This window comes from Mobula birostris, chromosome 1 (assembly GCF_030028105.1).
Source record: "Mobula birostris isolate sMobBir1 chromosome 1, sMobBir1.hap1, whole genome shotgun sequence".
Taxonomy (NCBI): domain Eukaryota; kingdom Metazoa; phylum Chordata; class Chondrichthyes; order Myliobatiformes; family Myliobatidae; genus Mobula; species Mobula birostris.
Window position 1 is genome coordinate 182,353,577 of NC_092370.1, and position 15,717 is coordinate 182,369,293.

Sequence of the window (15,717 nt, forward strand, 5' to 3'; positions counted from 1 at the left end):
GCCTTGAAACACTTCAATACACCAATTTATACCGAGAAAGTGTTAATTTAAATTCAGAATATGATCAAAGCCTTGTATACATTAAAGAGAAATGTGGAAGAACACTGTCCACTGAGCAATGTGTCTCAACATTTTACTGCATTAGGTTCATTGCATTGACTGAGGTGCATCAGCTTGCATGCAACCTTTTTAATTAAAACTATCTGAGGTATGATTTGTAGGGAACCATCAAAATCAAACAGACAATGGCTTCAATCAGCGTAACTGAATCTTCAGATATGCCAATTAGACAGCGGTAAAGGACAAATGAAGGATGTTACACCCTCAGATTATAGATGAAGCAGTTCTGAGAAAAGGAACAAGAGTCTTTATGACTTGGTTTTTGATGCACAGGAATGTTGAATCAGAAACAAACTGAGAGAGTGCTTTGGACATCTATACCTGCCAAATTCATTTATACGCTGATAAGATTAGTAATAAATTGATTAAATATATAAATATAAGAAATATGAACAAAATAGGCTATGTGGCCCATTGAACCCTGCTTTACCATTCAACAAGATCATGGCTGATCTGGCCGTAGAATCAGCTCCACATACCTGCCTTTTCCCTATAACCCTCAATTCCCCTGCTCAGCATAAAATTTATCTAACTGTCTTAAATATATTTAATGAGGTGGCCTCTACTGCTTCCCAAGACAGAGAATTCAACAAATTCATTCCTCTCTGTGGAAAACAATTTCCTTTCAACTCTGTCCTAATTCTATTCCCTTGAATCTTGAGGCTATGCCCCCTAGTTCTAGTCTTACTTACCATGGAAATAATTTTTCTGTCTCTATCTTATTTTCCCTTTCATAATTTTTTGTTTTTATGAGATCCCCTTTCACTTTGACTTTCAGTAAGTATTGTCCCAAGCGACTCAATCTCTCCACATAGGCTAACCCCTCATCTCCAGAATCAACCTGATGAATCTTCTTTCCACTGCCTCCAAAACCAATATATCTTTTCTCAGATAAGGTGACCAGGACTGCATGCAGTACTCCAGCTGCGGCTTCATCAGTACCCTGTACAATTGCAGCTTAATCTCCCTGTTCTTAAATTCAATTTCTCTAGCGATGGAGTCCATTTGCCTTCTTGATAACCAGTTGCACCTGCAAACCAACCTTTTGCAATTCATGCACAAGCTCTCCCAAGTCTCTCTGCACAACAGCATGCTGCAATCTTTCACAATTTTAATAATAATCTGATCTTCTATTTTTCCTTCCAAAGTGGACGAACTTACATTTACCAATATTGTACATCATCTGGCAGAATCTTTCCCACTTACCTAACCTATCCATATCTCTCTGCATCCTCAGCAGAATTTGTATTTCCACTGAATTTAGTCTCATTAGGAAACTTAGATATGTCACAATTGGCCCTCTCTTCCAAATTATTAATGTCCAGTATATCATTAACAGCATTGATCCCTGTGGCACTCCACTCAGCACTTACTGCAAACCAGAGAAACACCCATTTATACCAACTCTCTGCCTCCTATTGGTTAACCAATTCTCGAACCATTTAAAATACTTTGTATTGTAAGTATCTGGGTGGCTTCCATCTGTATAACATAAATCACCACCTTTTGGTGGCTTGCAAAAAGTTACTTGGTGGAAGAGGCCTTGGATTTATTTTCATGGACCTTTCACTATTCTCACTGCTTGATGCAAGCGAGATGACTGGAGTAGTGGGGCCATTAGAAGGACAGAGCTTCAAAGGGTGCAACGAAGTAGAAGCGCCAGCCATGAAACCACTGAAAATTTCTGAGAGTTGGCAAAGCCTGCTTAGAAAGCTCTTTCTGGTCAGCATTTCAAAAACATATATTTAAATAAAGAAGAGATAATGTTGACAAAAAACACTTTTAAATTTAAAATATCCATCATAAATAATTAAAATTGGAACTTAATTTTACTGTAATTTTCTCTCCATGGACCTGCAATTTCCACTATAATTAATAGGATCATAGATCTCATCAGCATATGAACACTTATTCCCTAGCAAAAGTAAATCTGCAGATACTGGAAATCCAAGCAACACAAACAAAATGCTGGAGGAACTCAGTAGGCCAGGCAGCATCTATGGAAAAGAGTATGGTTGACATTTTGGGCCGAGACCCTTCATCAGGACTGGAGGAAACCATCTCTATGGTCCTACACTCATCTCTAGAACATCTGGATCTGGACTGCATCTTGGTATGTGTGATAATAATACACCAATTAATTTAGATTGGGTGATCCTTTTGTATTACACACCTGCTTTATCTGCCGGGGTAACCTGAAGCTTCCAATCACCTGGTACATTAATTTGCCATTTCACTCCTGCTCTGACTATTGCAGTGACTCTGTAGTTAGATTCCTTTATTTCTTTAGAAATGGCCAATGTGAGATTGAGGGGGTGCCTTTTCATGCGACCTCTGTCCTCAGATGTGGTTATATCTTTCTGTTACAATCTGTTTCATTTTTCTTCCATCTCTGTTTGCAAGATCACTTTAAATCTGAAAACCTTGGTCAATGTCCCATCATAGACACTGCCCCTGTCCTCTCCTCTCACCCCACTTGTTTTTTTTCCACTTTTCAACTTCTATGCAGGATCTTTGATTTGAAACATTGACTCTTCTTCCCTCACACAAATACCTTTGATCCCTTCTAACATTTTCTGTCTCTGGTTCAGATTTTCAATATCTACAGACTTTTGCCCCTGGTTATATTATGAGATATAACCAGTAGTTAAGGCCTGCTTGTAACTCTTAAAGGGGAGGTGCACTAAGGCATCAGCAGACTCTGTTTGGTTTCAGAATTCTTTAAAAACTTCCAAGAAATAGTGAAAAATATTGTAATATATGAAAGAGTAGGTTCTGTGATTTGTCAACGCTGCATTGCAGTACTTGGTGCAAGTAGCAGAAGCTAGCAGGTTCCCAATAGTCATAGGTGTTCAGTAGGTCATCCATATTGAAGCTCAAAAGACAATCGCAGCAGATAGGCATGTAGGTAAATGTTAGGGGCTGCTCCCTAATGACATGGAATTAAGGCATCAGACACTGAATGACCTTGCTTGGATAGTCAAGGTCACGAATGTGTCTTTAAGTTTGTCCTGACATGCAGATATAACAGCCTGCAGAGTTTTGAAAACTGCAGATGCTGAAAAACACACAAATACAGTGAGTCCTAATGAAGGGGTTTGGCTCGAAACATCAACTGTTTATCCATTTCCAGAGATGCTGCCTGACCTGCTAAGTTGCTCCAGCATTTCGTGTGTTACTCAAACACAATGCTCGATACTCACTAAAACATTTCCTTCTGTGGGATAAAGTGATGCACAACCAGGCAAAGCAGCTAGTAATCAGGAGGCAAGGCAGACCCCTGTGTCCCTTTCATTTCAAATACCCAAGAATGTAGCCTAGTTAGGCTGTACAAGTAAGGGAATAGCTTTATTTCACTCTTGCAGCCAGCATCAGCTCTAGTACTGAAATTCCTCAGAATTAGTGCAGAGATGTGATTTACTTTGGAGAGAGACTGACTATGTGTAGCTTTTAGTTAAAGCAGGGAGAGAAAAAAATAATATGGAAGTTTGATCAAGTAGCAAGGCACATCCAAAAGAAAAACAATAAGAAGTATGTGGAGCTTTGGGAAGTTGACCAATATCAAAGAGCATACAGGAATCTATCATCAACTTGTTGCATAGGGTTCCCAGTAGTTAAATAGTGGTCAGTCCCATTCAGACACACAAATTCCACCATGATTTTGCAATTTTAGGGCTGGTGTCACAGCTTCCACTAAAACTGGAAACTGGAATCAGAATTAATTTATTATTGTCACATGTGCCAAAGTACAGCATGTTATGGAATATGCTGAGATACAATGAAAAGTTTGCCTTGTATACTGTTCACCCAGATCAATGTGTCAGTGCACTGAGATAGAACAATGATGCAGGATAAGATGCAACAGCTATAAAGAAGGTGCAAGGTCGTAACAAGGTACACTTTGAGGTCAATCATCCTTGTTATCATACGACAAAGTTATTCAGTAGTCTCATAACAGCATGGCAGAAGGTGCCCTTGAGTCTGGTGGTATGTGCTTTCAGGTTTTTGTTTCTTTTGTCTGATGGGAGGGGTTAAAAGAGAATAACTCCTTAGTCATGCTGGCCATTTTACTGAGGGAGAGAGAAGTTTAGACAGTGTCCCTGGAGGGGAAAGCTAGTTTGTATGATGTGCTGAACTGTGTTCACAACATTCATTAGTTTCTTGCAGTCATGGATGGTACAGTTGCTGTACCAAGTTGTGATGCATTCAGATAGAATACTTTCTATAGTGCATTGATAAAAATTGTTAAGGGTCGACTGGGACACACCAAATTTCTTTAGGTGCCTTAGGAATTAGAGATGTTGGTGAGCTTTCTTGGCTACAGTATCAACGTGGTTGGACTAGGAGAGGCTATTGGTTATGTTCACTCCTAGGAAGCTTAGCAGCATTGATGAAGATAGAAGCATATGGACTGCCTCCTTTCCTGAAGTCAATGATCAGTTCTCTTCTTTTGTTGGTGTTGAACAAAATGCTGTTGTCATGTTACTAAGCCCTCTATCTCCTTTCTGTTTGCCAATTCATTATTACTTGAGAAATAGCCCACTATGGTGGTATCATCTGCAAACTTGTAGATGGAATTAGAGCAGAATCTGACTATGCAGTCATGAGTGTACAGGGAGTACAGTGGGGGGCTGAGGATACAGTCTTGTGGAGCGCCAGTGTGTGGAATAATTGTGGTGCCCATCCTTACTGAATGGGGTTTGCAGGTCAAGAAGTCAAGGATCCTGTTGCAGAGGAGGGTGTTGATGAATCAATATTCAGTGGTACTTGGGCTGTTACTGTGTGCACATGGTCTACTGGTGTGGAATGCCCATCAAAATTATTAGCCATGTCACAATAACTATCCCTTGGAGGGTCAAGCTCACAATGGAAATAATTTTAACAGCTGTGAGGGAGTCAAGCATTGGTCGGCATGGTCATTGACTATGGTCACCTACCAGAAGGCCACCAAGGAATAGAGATGATATATCTTATCTACAGAACTCTATTAGTTACAGAAGTTGTTCTCAGAGTTTGGTGATGAGCTTGCTTGGTATTATAGTATTGAAGACAGAACTGTAGTCAATGCACAGGTTTTGGTATGGAAGGTTAAATTGCTGCCATACTTATGATAGATTACAGAGTGCATGGAGACTTGTGAGATATCAGTGCAGTTCAGCAATCTGTCATCTAACTAGGTGTCTCCACAGAGCACACAGCTAGTCTACTCTTGGCACTCATCTTGCCATCCTGCCAGAACTGTTGACAGTTAGCCAAATGTCAATGAGTGTTTTCACCCAAACCATTTTGCAGCAAGGGCTCTAAGGCCTGGAGCTGGTGTGTAATCCTTCATTTCCTTCTGCTCTGAAAGTTAGCAGCTTTTCACCAGTCACGCTCCTCCATTGCAAACATGGTCAGACTGCTCCATCAAAGCCATGCGAAATGGGAGCAAGAAGTGAACCTACAAATGTGCTACTATGGAAAATAGCAGGACTTTATTTATCAATTTTGTTTTGAAATGTTTATTGTGTGGTGGGTTTTGCACTTATGCACTCTAATGGTCAGAACAGTAAAGATAAGGCGGGTATAAAGATAGGTGGTATTCAATGTGTAATTGAAGCTAAGTTTATTGCCTTTAGACTGAATTCTTAAAGGACAACCCAGGCAGACAGTGTCCATCTAAATTGGCTTTACCTTTCCTTTTCCCTTCTACCTGCACACCGGGGAGGTGGTGTATTGGCTATAATCTTCTGATGTATGTAGTAGACTACCATGAATACTGACACCAAATAAAGCTCCTACAGAGCAGATGAAGTACCATATACACCCTCCCAGCATTCCAACAGTCTGTCAAATTGATATTCAGTGGGACTTTGGCATATGTACACATGATCTACTGGTGTGGAATACCCATCAGAAATATTATTCATATTGCAGTAGCTATCCCTAGGAGGGTCAAACTCAGAATAAAGATAATTTAACAACTGTGTGGGAGCTGGAATTGGTTACCATGGTCACTGACTATGGTCAACCACCAGAACGTCACCAAAGGAATTGAGTTGAAACATTACACCCACAAGATTGCATGTATAAATTTAATGTGACCTCATATGATGTGGATGTCTGCAGTCCCAGTTAGAAAGAAGGAAAACTGGTCATCTCTTTTTGAATATAAGCGTTTATGATAAACCTGAACTGCTGTAAACATGTAGAAAAAGCCAATCACTGACACTGCTCCAAGGCTGCAGTTGCAACTACAGTGACAGCACATTTCACAGATGGATATCATTTTTAAAAGTGTAGACATCTCACACAGTGCTCCTTGCTGACATTCAGGCAGAACTGGCATCTGGATGGATATAAACATTTACTGTGCATCCTCACTCTCAGTCTTTCCTGTTTGTCCAACACTGCAATGACTCCATTCATTTTCAGGGAATATAATAATCTCGGGGAACAATTGGTTTGTGCAGAACGCTGCACATTAATGTAAATCAATACTAGGTGGACCACTTCATGCTGAGCTCTGAACTTGAACCAAACCTAGAAAGCATTAACAAATGTAGAACTACAGCAGCAAGTAAACCATAAGAAATTAACATGTAAATAATTAAAGATTCATTTAAATGATATAATGGAGAGGTCAGAAGGTATGGTGATGTAGAAAGTTTGTTCTAGTACTCACTAATTTTCCCCCCACATGTATTTAAGCCAGTACACTTGCTGAAATTTTCTGGCCCCAAATTGCAGAGCACTGTCAAATTAGTTTGCGTTTGCATAATGATGCACATCATGGGCTTTCTATAATTGTATACTGTACTGTACATCTGATGGGCACGCAGCACCCAAGCCAATTCTCTCTTGCACACTGCCCAACACAAGTTGTCTGACAATGTTCACACGGGCTCCGAATATCACTTCTGTTTTCCAAAAGATGATATATGTAGTTCCCAAAAACTGGCACCACCTTATTCAATTTTGCCCCTTTAGTATCTAATGTATAAGTAAAATGTGCAGAACCACACAGCTTTATTCTCTACAGATTTAAAAGGCAGGGTTCTTTCATGATCAATTTTTTATCAAAACATGGTCATTTTCCAACATTTCATTGTAACATAATGATAAAGAAACTGGCCAGATTCTTTCTACAGAGCAGATTCTAAACTTTGTTGTAATTTCTTTTTTGACAAAGGGAAGTAACAAAATCAGGAAGAAATGGTGGCATGTAGATTTGAACAAAGGAAGAGAATTTTCAAATGGAAATGTAGGTTGTGCAGGAGCAGGTGTAGGTTGATTGGCAGGGGAGCGGAGGATGATACATTGCTGGGGGATAAATTATGGGTGACAGAATAATCTGAACTCCATGCAGAATGAGATCTTGGACAGGAAAGCATTGAAATAATCAAACATAAAGGGTGAAACGATGCATAAGGGGGTTGGATGCAGATAGACTGTGGCAAATGTAGAGATTAGAAGAGCCGGGAAATAAAAGTAAATGATTTGATAATGGAGAAGAGGTTGAACTGAAGATTCAGGCTAGAAAATGAGAGCTGGACAAAGAACAGAAGAATTTGGAGAAGAATTGGACTATTAGGCCCGTTGAGTCTCCTCCACCAATCCATCATGTCTGATTTATTATCTCCCTCAATCCCATTCTCCTACCTTCTCTCCGTAACCTTTGTCACTCTGACTAATCAAGAATCTATCAACCTCTGCTTTAAATATACTCAGTGACTTGGCTTCCACAGCCATCCATGGCAATGAATTCCACAGATTCACTACCCTCTGGCTAAAGACATTCCCCCTCATCTCTGTTCTAATGGATGTCCCTCTATTCTGAGGCTGAGCCCACTGGCCCTACACTCACCCACTATAAGAAACGTCTTCTACACATTCAATTTATCTAGGCCTTTCAATATTCGATAAGTTTCAATGAGATCCTCACTCATTCTTCTAAACTCCAGCATGTACAGGTGTAGAGCCATCAAATGCTCCTCATATGTTAACCCTTTCATTCCTGGGATCATTGTCATGAACCTCCTCTGTACCCTCTCAAATGGCAGCATATATCTTCTTAGATAAGGGGCCTAAAATTGCTCACAATACTCCCAAGTGGGGTCTGATTAATGCCTTAGCATTACATCCTTGCTCTTATATTCTATCCCTCTAGAAATAAATATTAATATTGCATTTTCCTTGATCACCAATGACTCAACGTGCCCTTCCACCTATCTTCATATCATCCACAAACTTGGCTACAAAGCCATCAATTCCATTATCCAATTCATTGCAATATAACATGAAAAGAAGTGGTCCAAAATCACCGTCTCCAAAGGGTTCCTTTACCTTAAGCTCCCTAATTACATCTGGTTCATTACACAACACCCAATTCAGAATTTCCATCCCCTTACTGGACCCAATCACAAGCTGCTCTGAAAAGCATCTTGAAGGCATTCCAGAAATTCCTTTTCTTGTGATCCAGCACCAACTAGATTTTCCCAATCTACCTGCATATTGAAATTGCCCGAGACCATATGTAACATTGCCCTTTTTACTTGCCTTTTCCATCTCCCATTATAATTTGTATCCTACATTCCGGCTACTGTTCAGAGGCCTGTATAACTCCCATAAGGGTATTTTTAGCCTTGTAGTTTCATAAATCTACCCACAAGGATTCTACATCTTCCAATTCTATGTCACCTCTTTCTAAGGATTTGATTTCTTTTCTTTTACCAACAGAGCCACCCTCCCACCCACCGACCTGCCTGTGCTTTTTACACAATATATATCCTTTGACGTTAAGCTCCCACTTATGATTTTCTTTCAGCCCTGACTCAGTGATGCCCACAATGTCATACCTGCCAATCTTTAACTGTGCTACAAGATTATCTACCTTATTCTGTCTACTGCATGCATTCAAACAACTTCAGCTCTGCATTCATCACCATTTTTGATTCTGCCCCCATGTTACAATGGATTGATGGATAGCATGAATTTGGAAAGGGCGTTAGGGGTGATACAGTGAATGAGATGTGCTAAGGTAAGAGCACCAGTTTGGGGAAGTCTGATTTGGCAAGAATATGATATTGCTCTATGTATTCCTAATCTAGGCTGCTTTCTCCTACCTATTGACTCTGAAAATTTCTCATCACCTAAACAAGTACAAGTAGATTGTGTGCTCTCCACAAAGCATCAAGGAAATGTTTCTACAGCAAGATTTTTAATTAATTATGTTTATGTCGAGATACAACACAGAACAGGCCCTTCCAGCCCAATGAGCCACACCACACAGCAACTCACCTATTTAACCCTAGCCTAATTACGGGACAATTTACAATGACCAATTAAACTACTAACCAGTACACCTTTGGACGGTGGGAGGAAACCGGAGCAGCTTGAGGAAACCCAGGTGATCATGGGGAGAACATGCAAACTCCCTGCAGAGAGTGCCGGAATTAAGCTCCGACGCTCCGACACTCAGCTGTAATAGCACTGTGCTAACCACTACACTTCTGTAGCGCTCTTTTACAGCAACAGATATTGGAACTTTAGGCCCAGAAGTTTTCATGTTTTCCCTGTGATCGTGTAGGTTTCCTCTAGGTGCTCTGGTTTCCTCTCATATCCCAAAGATATGCTGGCAGACAGGTTACTTGACTTCTATAATTTGCTCCTAGTGTGCAGATGAGTAACATCACCTGGGCAAGTTGCTGGGAACGCGGCGAAAAGTAAATTTAGTGTCAATAGGTCCCTGATGATGATGCTGACTCAGCAAGCTGAAGGCCTGTTTCCATGTTGCATGACAGCATATGCTTCTCCAGATACTTCAATTTCCTCTCACACCCCACAGACCTGCAGGGTGATAGGTTAACTGGCCACGTTTAAAACAAAATGCTTCTAGTGTGTGGGTGAGAAATATAATCTGGGAGGAGTTGATGGGAAATTGGGTTGAATTTTAAACAGATGAGCTTTATGTAAATAGGTGTTTGATGGTCTGTGCAGACTTGGTGGGCTGAACAGCTCATTTCTCTGCTGTATGACTTTATGAATGATGGCATGTGAAGTAATTTACGTAGCTTTATAAATGAATCAAAGAAAGCTTACAAGGCCACTGTGGTCCTAAACCATATGCAAGACTGCATGCTAAAGGGGTAGGATGTGGGCTATGTAGGAGCTGGGGTTGTCACAGGTAATTTAGTTAGGGTTTAGTGAAAGCACACACAGGGAACATTATAGAGTATAAATCTCCTTACAAAAACAACAACATTCATCCCTGAAAGATCATATGTTTCACCAGACTTTTTCCTTTAAATGAGAACTTTGTTCTATGAAGGGAGACAGAGTAGGAAGGGCTTTCTTTCTCTGAAGGTTAAGAGATTAAAATATAACTTCATTAGGATAGAAGTTGATGATTTATCCTCACTGGAAAGTCTACATTCCTGCTTTTAAGAACCCCTCTGTTTCCTTGTGACAATGGTGAGAGAGGCCTTTGTGCCTCTACATAGGAAAAATAAAGCCCTTTGCTCTCAGAAGAGCATTACTAGTATAAAATAGTGCACAGAACCAGACCTAGCTTCTTTAATAATCAGACACAAATAGCTTAACTTCAAGTTTCTTCAAATGAATACAATCTCAGCCCACACCTAGGAATCTGACCTTATCCTAATAGTCCTGTTTGAAAATGGTAGAATTTTTTCTTGTCTGATCCTATCCTTCATTATGAAGCAGGAGGCTCAGAAAGTGTCCGCTCATATTGAACCTCTACAAAAGTAAGCACGAGCTGCATCCCCAGATGTTGGATGCAGGAATGTTTTGGGTTGGGATGGGTATTGGGGTGGAAGCATTGTGAAAATACATCAATTAGACTGGGAAAAGCAATATTTCCCTCTAGTGAGTGGAGAATGTGAATGACCAGGAGTCTAAATATAAATATGAGATGCTCTGTTACAGGGAAGGCTCATTAAGTTTGGGACTCTAATTCCCAAACTCTGGTTGAGAGTTAAGATGCCACCAAGATAAATAGCATGTAGATATCCAACATTAGAATGCAAGGTAAAGTGAATCTGGTGTTGTGTTGAGGGAAGATGTGAAAATGTTCACTTCAGTAGTGTAGCTGAATATTCAGTGAATACAAGTTGCTTGGCAGCAGCTCAAATAAAAATAATTTTAGAGTAACAATACTGAAAATTTTATGTAGAAATGGTCACCTGATGACACAAAAATCAAACATGTCCAGATGCAGAATATGTTTTAAAACAGTAGGGATTAATAAGCAAATTAAAGTTAACAGAATGTTTATGTGTTCATGGTCTTAGTCAAGTTAGGCACTATGGAAAATCAATTACTGTCTCAAAGTGATTTCATAAATTGATTGGGTTCTGCACATAAGGTGCAGTAACACTGAAGTTGAAGATCCCAGGTGCATTAAGTAGATATTCAAAGATCACAGTAGTTTAATCTTTGCAACTGTAATTTATTTTTAACAAGTGGGAGTTTAAACCTAATCTTGGAGCAATAAATCATGTTGCTGCCAAAGCATTCAGCCATTACCCTTCAGTATGAGTGGATAAATGGAATGAAGCCTGGTTAAATGCAAAAAAAATAAAGATTATCATTGATCGCAACAGAGGAGGAAGCTGCAGTAATTTTTTTCCTCATCTTTTTTTAAGCAAATATAAAGGTTCAACTGTGCAAATTTCCCAAGAAAACATAGAATGGAATTTAAAAGTCAATCCATAATTCCCTTTAGACTTTGTGCCATTCAAAGGTTGCCATGAGATGGATGTACTATTAAAATTATCCTGGTCTCCTGGAACGTCAGAGCCATTTGTTAGACGAATCCAAATTAAAAAAGGATCAAAGCAGTTCAATCTTTTTACATAAACTCGGACCAAAACTTTACTAAATTGAAGATGATTTCTTTTGACATCAGTTCAATTAGAAGTTAATAACTTTGCTGTCAATGAAAGAAAGCAACAAAGAAGTCAACTGTTTGGATTTACCCAACTAACAAAAACTGATCAGCTTTTTATTTTTGGCTAAGCCATTGTTAGTAATAAATGTCCAATAATTTAGGTTTGTGTGTTGTCAACCATTTTTTCCCCACACTCAAGACTAAAAATTGTTTTCTCTCTGCAATGCCCTTAAAGTGATAATGGAAAAAACAAAAATCAATTTGTTTCCAAGGCAGCAAGCCAACCCTATTGTGGATCTTATTAACTCTAAGATTGCGTACATTATGCTTCCAGTCTCAGTTTTTCTCCAGATAAACCTAATCTTGGTCAACATACAATAGTGATAAATTGCTCATGTCGGCTAATCTCACTATGCTGTTTACCTATAAAGTATGTCGACAGGTCAGAGATTACCTCTCTGCAACCTTTTCCAATTTACTGCTGTGCTGCAAATGGATTATCAACACACTGATGTGAATGTTAATCACTGCTCCTCTTACAAACAAATGTCAGGCATGTTATTTATCACAGAATAATGAACTTAAAAGCAGACCCTGTCTGTTCAAACCACCACGACATCATGATGGCAACTACACGGCAGTTTTAAAACGAGGAGGGGGCAATAGAAGTACTGGAATTTCCAAAGAAAATGACAGTAAGACTCCTGTGTCTGATACCAATTCATCATAAAATTGTGAAGCAATAAACTTTCATTAATACTAATGTCACTTATTAATCTTCCACATAAAACAACAAACTGAAATGAGCAGCCAACGTTTTTGCAAGTGACATTGCTAGGAAAGTAAGTAGAGCTGCTCGAAGTGCAGGATGTGGTGAGTGACAGACACCAGAGCATCTATTACTTTTCCACTAATGATTTCATTGTGGCGTCCAGTGGCCTCAACGTTTCTACAAATTCAATTTCTTCAGTACTGGCAATTAGTTTTAATTTGTGCAAAATTAAATGCATGGAACAGAGGTTCTACACACAATATGTTAATCTGCTTTTTGCACATTAGTTGTTTAAACTTTCATATATCTAGACCTATTTGTATGCAATAGGTGATGATAAATAATGTTATCAGTTCACTTGGACTGAGTTTTTCAAATGGAGTCCAGCTATTGTTCCATCATGTGTTGCTTCAGAGAACAATGTACAATTAATCCTTGACCTTGACAGTATTTGAAACCAAGGAAGAAAGAGGTAGCATAATGATACAGTTGTAGAAACAGAATGTATTTTCCACTGTGATAAACTGAAAGAATAACTTTGTATAACATTGTATAATCTTCATTCTTAATGATATTCACATCAAGAAAACAAATTGCAATGCATAAGAAAAACAGACTTGGTCAGTTACGCTAGTGAGTAGTCGCTAAAATGTTTTATACAGTTTACACACTTTATTAATTAAAAATAATTCACATCAAATCTAAATAGAAATAATATTCTGTAGTTATTATCCATAACCATAGATTAAAGATCAAACATTATGATTAAGTCTACATTGTTTTAAGTAACGATAATCAGAAATTACATAATTTGATAACAAGAACAAGGTTACCGTGTCAGTTAGGTCATGGACAGGTGCTTCAGAAAGCAAAACCATTTTGTGAAAGGTGCACAGAAACCCGAATGAACAATTTTCTGTAAAAAGGCTGTACTATATTCAGTTTAGTGCTGGTTTGTGAGTGGGAGGTAACAAGTAAGTTTGAGCAAGAGGCCTTTTATACAAAGCACTATTATGGTTAAAAAAAAATAGGTCAATAAGTAATGTTCTTCAGGAGCATTATTACAGAAAATTCTTCAATTAGGCACAAAAGAAGCTCTTTTTTGAGAGTTGGCAAAAAACTCATTGGCAAAGATCATTTTTAAAGAAGGGCAACTACAGACCACGAAAGATTTAATAAAAGAAATCTAGCTATTAGGGCTAAAGTAGCTGAAGATGCAGCAGTCAATGGGGGCAAGAATAAAATCACAAATGCACAAGAAAGAACTAGACTAAGATAAAAAAAAATGGTGAAGAGGCACGAGTCACTGCAGTCATCAATTTATAAGCCAAACCTGATAAGAAGGGAAGAAATTTCAATTTTATTTCAAACTTCTTCATGTACTGTGCAGCAATGAGACAATGTAACGCAAGGCTTTCATTACGCTACTTCATTAAAATATTTTATTTCAGCAATTCATTCCTATCTAGTGCACAGCTGGAACTTATACTTTCTACAGTCATCAGTTGTACATCACAGAAATAGGCTTTTTGGCCCACCACATCCATGCTGGCCTTTTAGTCCATCTATATTAATACCACTTGCCCACATTTAGGTCTGTACTCTTCTATGAAATGCCTATTCTTAAAATCTCTTAAATGTAGAGATTGCTTCTGCAGTTGTGGACAATTTTGGGGATTTTGTAGTTCATACACATTGCATGCTTGTCAGCCTTTGTTGTGTGTGGTTTCTCGTGGATTCTATGGTGATTCATTGTTTTGTGGCTGCCTGCAAGAGATGTATCTCAAGGTTGTATATGGTATACATACTTCGATAATAAATTTACTTTCAACTTTGCACCTAATTCCATTATCTCCTCTAGCAGCAGGTTGTAGATAACAACCATTAGCTGCACAATAAAATTTACCCCTTAATTCCTCTTCAGAACACTTTCCTCATATCTTAAAGCTAGTCCCTCTTGTTTTTGATAACCCTACCATGGGAAATAAAGATTCTGATTTTATACCCTATCATAATTTCATATACTTCTTCAAGGTTATTCTTCAACTTCCTTTGCTCCAGAGAAAACAAGCCCAATTTATCCAATCTCTCTCTGTAACTCAGGTCGTCGAATTCAGGAAACAGTCTGATGAAACTCCTCTGCATTTTCGTCAGCATATCCAAATGCTTGTTAGAACGCATTGAGCAGGATAGTTCATGATTCACAAAATGCAATCTAACTAGAATTCTGTTAAGCCGCAACATAATCTCCCAATTTTTATATCCCATGCCCCAAACTAGGATGTGTTTCAGGGAAATAAAGACTTAGATTCCAAGGTCTCTCTGTTCATCAACATTCTCAGTGTCCTACCATTTACTAAATATATCCTATCCCTATTAGACTTCTTAACTTACATCACCTTCCTAACCTTTGCTAAAACATGCTGACTCTGAACTCTTGCTAGCTCTTTATTAATGATCATTCATCTCAGCCATTTTACTCTTAATTACCTGCTCCAAATCTACTTGATCCTCTCTTGCAGTATTGAAAATGGCCTTTCCCCAATTTAAGACTTTATTGTGAAGACCAACTGTATCTTTGAAACTTACAGAACTATTGTCACTGTTTGCAAATGGTTCCACCACTGGCACTGCCTAGTTTCATTTTCTAAGAAAAAGATTGAGCACTACCCCATCTCTGGTCGGATTATATTGTCTCAAAACAATTCTTGAATGCATTTAACAATCTTTTATGTCCAAATATCTCTGCAATACAGAATTAATCTGGGTATTTTCTGCATTATATCATGTTTTCTGGTTGGAGTGTGTACAGCCGAAGTCTTGGACATTAAAATCTTCAGCAACAACCTGCTTCTTAAGGATCTCAGGTATCTCTGTTCCATTGACTGCTTCTTACTTTCAGCTCCTTAAAATCTTAATTGTTCTGAGGGAGAAG

The 15,717-nt window shown here is 38.7% G+C and overlaps 1 protein-coding gene across 4 annotated transcripts in view; it reads right to left on the minus strand.

Moving 5' to 3' along the window:
* LOC140202236 (RNA-binding protein Nova-1) overlaps positions 1-15,717 on the minus strand; it is a 334,247-nt gene that overhangs the window by 113,929 nt on the left and 204,601 nt on the right. The window lies entirely within an intron of this gene.